The sequence below is a fragment of the Scylla paramamosain genome, chromosome 28 (genome assembly GCF_035594125.1).
Source record: "Scylla paramamosain isolate STU-SP2022 chromosome 28, ASM3559412v1, whole genome shotgun sequence".
NCBI lineage: Eukaryota > Metazoa > Arthropoda > Malacostraca > Decapoda > Portunidae > Scylla > Scylla paramamosain.
Genome location: NC_087178.1, coordinates 13,077,251 through 13,084,750, shown reverse-complemented (window position 1 = coordinate 13,084,750; position 7,500 = coordinate 13,077,251). Strand labels below are relative to the sequence as shown.

Below are 7,500 nucleotides of genomic sequence, written 5' to 3'. Positions count from 1 at the left end.
TCACACCATTCCATAACCACACGATGCCACACCTGGCGACAGTACACCTTAACTCACCACAATAAATCACCACAATTAACCATACTTCATTGTAACATCATCACACCACACCACACTGCTACCCTTAATCCACACACACACACACACACACACACACACACACACACACACACACACATAATCATCACATCTTAACACTCATCACCACTTCACTACACCACACCATAACATCCACAGCCTCACCACAGCACCAATCACTCACCGAGCACTCCCACCATCACCACCAATCTCACCATCATCACCTCTTCGTCAGCGCCTCCATCACCCCTATGGCAGGTGCGTGACAGGGTAAAAACACCCCATTACTTCATCAGCCTGCCTCGCCCCACAGTTATTCAATTTGCAGCAATGTTCCCCAAGATCTCCGTGGTTTTCTTGCAGTTATGACTTGCAGCTGACTGAGATCCGGGATGGTGACATGGATATGATTAGTACTCTCTCTCTCTCTCTCTCTCTCTCTCTCTCTCTCTCTCTCTCTCTCTCTCTCTCTCTCTCTCTCTCTCTCTCTCTCTCTCTCTCTCTCTCTCTCTCTCTCTCTCTCTCTCTCTCTCTCTCTCTCTCTCTCTCTCTCTCTCTCTCTCTCTCTCTCTCTCTCTCTCTCTCTCTCTCTCTCTCTCTCTCTCTCTCTCGTGATGGATGAAGAAAGAAATAGGTAACTCATATTTTTTTTGTTTTCTCCCCCCTCTTGAGATTCATAATGATATACTTTCCTCCCTCTTGACTGTAATGACAAGGTGTGTGTGTGTGTGTGTGTGTGTGTGTGTGTGTGTGTGTGTGTGTAAATTGAGTGAGTTAGGATCTTTCTCTAAAACAGATTTTGTGACCATTCTCTGCTTTATGTGCCTAAGTTACCGTGACCTTCCTATGTTTATTTTCATGCGTGGTAGAAAACCCCGTGTACGTCGGTATTTGTTGGGAGAAGCGAGGTGGTGTAACTGTTTTTCTTATGTATACAGATGTTTCCTCGTGCAAATTTATGTCAAGGGAAGTTTTAACTTATATTTTACATCAGTGAAAGATCGTAAAAGTCTCAGAGTACAAAAACCACCTTAAAAATCCTTATATATAAACCTGTGGTTCAATGGAATTATTTTAAAGACTTTTAAGATAAATATCAAAGCAAGGGTTCTTAGTTCTTGTTGGAAATCACATCTTCTGAAACCATGATTTCAACCCTTTCACTGCGATATATAACATTCTGCAGCGCTAAAATCACTCCACAGAACATTTACACACACCTGCAAGACGAATATAAAAGGATAAGAAGAGTAGATTGCCCCATTTCCGGCCAGTATAATGCATGGAGATGGCAGTAAAAGGAAAACAAAGGCTTCAGAGCGGCATGGGAGTCAGGAAAGATGTACGTACCAAGGAAAGCAGTAAAAGAACTGGTAGACGGACAAATTGACCTTAATCCTCACAGCTTCTCTTGACGGCTTAGTAACAAAATAACAGAAGAAACATCCGCTATACTCGTACGCAGGCAGACAATAAGATCACACTCCACGCGCTGGTTGCCACTCACAAGACAGCTGACGAAGAAATGGTCGAACTCAAATGCAGCAACGACTAAGAAAACGAGCAAACGAAAAATATCAGAGGCACGTAATAAGAGGTGGGGAGATTAGCAACGGAGGAGGGAACTGGGGAGCGGCAATACGGAACGCTGGGGTGCATATGAGGGGCGTGGATAACCTGCAGGGGGTGAAAAAGGTCAGAGTTTGGTCTAGGATGGTTACCTGCAATTAGGTGGATTCAGGTGTGATATGATTTAGACTATTAAGGTACAGGTGTTGAGAGAGAGAGAGAGAGAGAGAGAGAGAGAGAGAGAGAGAGAGAGAGAGAGAGAGAGAGAGAGAGAGAGGGTACTGGAAAGAGAATGTAATAGAATGAGTAAGTATAAATATTGTCAAGGAAAGGAGAAAGAGAAAGGAGTGAAAAAGTGAAGGGAGGAAGTGGAAGAGGACGAGGAGGAATGAAGGGAAGGTATAAAGGTTAAGGAAAGTGAGGGGAGGAGAGAAGAGAGAGGGAGAGAAAGGGCAAAGATAAAATTAGAGAAAATCAAGTAATGTAAGAAATAAAAGATGAAAAGAAAAATGGACGGGAGAGAGAGAGAGAGAGAGAGAGAGAGAGAGAGAGAGAGAGAGAGAGAGAGAGAGAGAGAGAGAGAGAGAGAGAGGAAAGCAAAGCAAAGCAAGCATATATGTATTAAAAGTGCATTAGAGTGAGGAAAAGAAGGAAGAGGAGGAGGAGGAGGAGGAGGAGGAGGAGGAGGAGGAGGAGGAGGAGGAGGAGGAGGAGGAAAGGTCACCGGCTTCTACCTGGTCATCTCCTCTCCCTCTTTGGTCGATTGAGCTAAAGATAATTGTGTGTGTGTGTGTGTGTGTGTGTGTGTGTGTGTGTGTGTGTGTGTGTGTGTGTGTGTGTGTGTGTGTGTTTTTCCCATTATCTCGAAACGATGCATATTTAGTTTGCTTATTTATTCATTATGTAATACAAACACAGCATCACTACACCGCGCCTGCCATGAAACGTGTTATAAGTTGTAGTAAATTTGTCTGTAGGAGGGGCATTGACTTAATAACAACTCGTAGTAGGCTGACGATGATTAGGACGACTTATTTACCTCTTATCCTTCTACGTACAAGTAAAAAAAGAAGAAGAAAAGAAGAAAAGAAAAAGCAAGGTTAAACAACTGCAATTTTATTTTTTTTTTTAGTTTACATCTCTGGATAATTTTTCGCATATACATCGAAATTCATCGTGTCTTTACTCTGTTAGGAACGTGATAGTGTTTCCTAACTTAATGTGGTTCGTGCTAAGATTTTTTTTTTCATGGAAGTTAAGTGGAGGATAAGGTTTCCATAATTCTCTCTCTCTCTCTCTCTCTCTCTCTCTCTCTCTCTCTCTCTCTCTCTCTCTCTCTCTCTCTCTCTCTCTCTCTCTCTCTCTCTCTCTCTCTCTCTCTCTCTCTCTCTCTCTCTCTTCCTATCAAGGACACTCTCATCCTCCCTTTTGCTGCCTCGCGTATAATTATAGTGTACAAAAATATTTACGAATCCCTGGTGTTAGAGGATTAAATACAAAATGTGGCGGAAGATTAACGCTGCAGAGTTTTAATGAGAGAGAGAGAGAGAGAGAGAGAGAGAGAGAGAGAGAGAGAGAGAGAGAGAGAGAGAGAGAGAGAAACTTTAGAATTTCCATAGCACGTAGCACGAATAATCTTCATGAGAAAGTTGAACGACTAGCCGTGTGTATGTGTGTGTGTGTGTGTGTGTGTGTGTGTGTGTGTGTGTGTGTGTGTGTGTGTGTGTGTGTGTGTGTGTGTGTGTGTGTGTGTGTGTGTTTGCCCTTTCGTGCGGACAGACGTCGTGGGGTTACGAAAGGAAACGATACAAAAAACACTTAATCATCTGATGCAACATGAGCAGTACGAGCAAGAGAAATCAAGGTATGCAATGATTAAGCTCACCTGTCGCTCGCTGCTAATCAATGAATGAATAGGAAATGAATGAATGAGCGAATAAATGAACGGATGTGCGGTAAGATGTGTGGAATGTCTATGCGTATTAATTTTCACGCCTTCAAGAATAGTAGTAGTAGTAGTAGTAGTAGTAGTAGTAGTAGTAGTAGTAGAAGTAGTAGTAGTAGTAGTAGTAGTTGAAGTAGTAGTATTTGCTTGCCGGGGAAAATATAGGATATGTGCAATGTTTTTCTATTTGTTATTTCTTTCCTTGCCGCTGCCTTTTGTGAGAGAGGGAGGTGAGAGGGAGGAGGGTAGGTCAGTCTTCAGCACACACACACACACACACACACACACACACACACACACACACACACACACACACACACACACACACACACACACACACACACTCTCTCTCTCTCTCTCTCTCTCTCTCTCTCTCTCTCTCTCTCTCTCTCTCTCTCTCTCTCTCTCTCTCTCTCTCGCCAAGTTTGTTGCATGATGTCATAAAGGAGCAATTTTTCAAACTTTCTCATCCAAGCGTAACTTTCTTCTTGCTGAGACAGAGAAGCAGACTGATTCCCTCTCTTGAGTTGCTGAATTATGCAGACACGAGTGATGGAGTGCCTTATAAATAAATATTGGGTTTGATTTGAATGATGTCCATTTCCCACTCTTTCTAAAATAGGAAGGGTATACATGTGCCAATCAGTGGATGAGTTGCCATGTTCGCGTGTCCCAGGTTGGCAAAATTACTGCGCCAAATCCATGACACCGTGTTTAGTTATGTGTAGCTGATTTGCATTCAAGATTATAAACGAAAGCATCAGAATGTTAATTGTAGCAATACGTTGTTTGGCAGAAACCTTCGTTATAAACTAGTAGATCTTCTTGGTCCATAGTTTTAAGTTCTTTGAATTCTTATAAGGACTATTTTTAAAGATTACAGAGATGATTAGTTAGATTTTCATAAAGATTGTTTCCCGTTAGCGGTCCAGAATCTCTGCCTAACTATTAGTAAGTTCATGAAAATACCCTTGTGAGAATACAGCCACTGGTACAATGTCAACCTCATGGAATCAACACGTGCTGAAGACTTACTTAAAACTTTAAAACGTTCAGCAAATCCAAACTCCTCCGTTACACGTCCTCACCGCCGCGGCTTTGCGTCTGCTGCTGAAAATAAAACCCGGTCGCACTGCACGGGCACAGGACGACACCGCCGAGCATCCCTGACAACACCGTGAAGCAAAGCAGAGTAGTGTGAAGCGAGTCTGTCTCTTCCTGAAGCTGCGAGCCGTGGTAGGTGTCAGTGGGTCACTCACGACTGCCCTCCCTCCCTCTCTCCCTCTCTCTCTCTTCCTCGGTGCCCACTCTCACCCCATGAGCTGGAATGCGGCAGGCTGGCAGGGGCGTGCTGGCTGACTGGTTGGATGGCCGGGAGGGAGCGTGGGGCGAGGAAATGACGGGAGGAGCGGGAGGTCGACCAGGAGGAAGAGGAAAGATGGGAGTGAAAGATGCTGTAATGAGGACTTGTTCTGTGTGTCAGAGAGAGAGAGAGAGAGAGAGAGAGAGAGAGAGAGAGAGAGAGAGAGAATTAACATAACTGATGACATTCCACCCAGTATTTAAGCGCCTAAAGAAGGAAGAGGAGAAGGGGAAGATAGATAATGGAGTAGAAAGACCAAGAACATGAGAAACCGGAAGAGTATGATAGAAAAGGGAACATAAAAGAAAGAAAAGAGAAAACTGGAAGAGTAATAGTACAACAGAATGCGAAATAAAGAGCAAAGAGAGGAGGGGGAGAGAAGGAGGAGGAGGATGAGATCTCGGGTCTCTCTCGGCAACAAAGAAGCCAAGGCAGGAACATCTACGGCTATAAATCTTGAAGGGAATGAAAGAACCATATTCTGAAACACTGCGTCTCACCTCCACTACTTCAAAATGCTCTGGTTGAAGTTACTCGGATTTTCAAGGTGTTTTTTTTTATCTTCCTAGTGGCAGAGTGACACAATTTTTAGGGTATTGAAAGGAGAAACACTCTTGAGAACCTGGACTGCATGATCATTTCTTTTACCTTTGAAAATAGTGAGAAAGCAGTTTCTGAATACGGGCGAAAGTCTGGGCGGTGGCATCAAGGGGCGGGCAGGTGGCGGGCGGCTCATGGAAGGGACGGCGGCAGGAGGCGAGAGTGGGGTCCTGCTGGGCGACCGTGAATGCCTAATATGTTTACATGTACTTAGGTCAGGTAGAGGCCTATCTGTGGAGCGACTAGGGGTTAATTTATTGTCGTTTTATCGTTTCCTGGGACTCCGCTGGGGACAAGCTTTGTTTGGTGTTTTTGCTGGTGTCCATTAACGTTCACTGGTGGTGTGTTCTCTGGTGTCCACTTATGTTCATGTGTATCTAGAGAGTTCATTGGTGTTCACCGGTGTATGTGTATTGATGTGCTGTTCACCGGTTTTAATTGATGTCCACTGGCGTTCACTGGCGTCTAATTGTGTCAGTTGATGTTCTCTGGTGTTCACTTGTGTTTACTGGTATCAATTGATGTCCATAGGTCTTTCCGGTGTCTAAAGTTGTCTACTGGTGTCAGCTAATGTCTTTGGTTTTCACTGGTGTCCAAAGGTGTCAATTAGTACCAAAGTGTCCAGTGATACCAACTGGTGTCCATTATATTCGTAAATTGTCAATATGTCCACGAAATAATGAAACCATAGGCATGTTATTTATACTTCCTTATATAGACAATGAGTTAGGTAAGGCATCTGCGTGTTAAGATAAATACCAGATACTTGGGAAATATATATATATCTACAAAAGGTCAGACCAATTCATAAATAACAACGGTGCTTGAGGTCCATATATGTACTTCCTTTAATAACTATATTTTAAATGAGACACAAGTACTTATTATTCAATTTTATAATTAACTCCTTGAATTCTTACACTGGTGAGGAGGAAAGAAAAAGTGGTATCGTGACTTGAATCCGGGACAGACCAGACATTGAGAAACTGAGGAAGAATTGAGAAAGCGAAGGAATGAAATAAGGTGTTAGGAAGGAAAAGAAGGAATGAAAGAAGGTGAGGAGAGGAGACAGGCAGAGAAGGAGGGGAGAAAGGGATGGTGAGGAGAGGGAGCAATGTCAACAGAGGAAGGAGTGAAAGAAGGTAGCAGGAGTAAAAAAAGAAAGTAAAGATTGGGAGAAGGTGAGTAGAGGAGAGGAGAGGGTTAGGGAGGGGGAGGGGAAGGGGGAAGTGTCAACAACTCGTTTAAAACAGGTGCAGGTAAATATCTAAGGAGGGAGGAAGGGAGGGGAAGGGAGAGGAGGGAGGGAGTGGAGTGGAGAGGAGAGAGGAACGGAGAGGAGGTCATGGAAGAATGTGTGTTGATGTTAGTGACTGTGATGTTCCTGTGGTGCTGAAAATGGCTTCCTCGTCCTTCTTTTCTCCTCCTCCTCCTCCTCCTCTTCCTCCTCCTCTTGTTTATCTTCTTTTTCCTCCTCTTGTTGGGTCTTCGATCATTCAATAGTAAATTCCTCAGTTTTCCTCTTTTATTTCTAGTCTTCCTTTCCTCCACCTCCTCCTCCTCTTCTTCCTCTTCCTCCTTCCATCAGTTCAACGTCGAGTGAGGAAACGAGATACCAAGGCCAGCGTCTTTCGCCTAACTGTTTGTTATCTCGTAAAGCAACGAAACTCCTGCGCGGGGCGGGGACAGGCCGGGGAGTGGGTAGTCTCAGGGGCAGGGGGAAGGGGGGCGTGTTGAGAGGGTGAAAGGGGTCGTGTAGGTCGTGGTTGGACATTGGGATGGTGGGGTGAGAGGGAGGAGTGGGATGAGAGGGGGATCCTACATTGGGAATTATATGCCACTCTATATTGTTTGTGAAAGATATTGTAACTATTCTTTGTTAGTCTCTCTCTCTCTCTCTCCTCTCTCTCTCTCTCTCTCTCTCTCTCTCTCTCTCTCTCTCTCT

General features: G+C 44.1%; 1 protein-coding gene across 2 annotated transcripts in view; it reads left to right on the top strand.

Annotated features, from left to right (window-relative positions):
* The window catches only part of LOC135114935 (uncharacterized), a 94,076-nt gene that overhangs the window by 77,127 nt on the left and 9,449 nt on the right, over nucleotides 1-7,500 (top strand). The window lies entirely within an intron of this gene.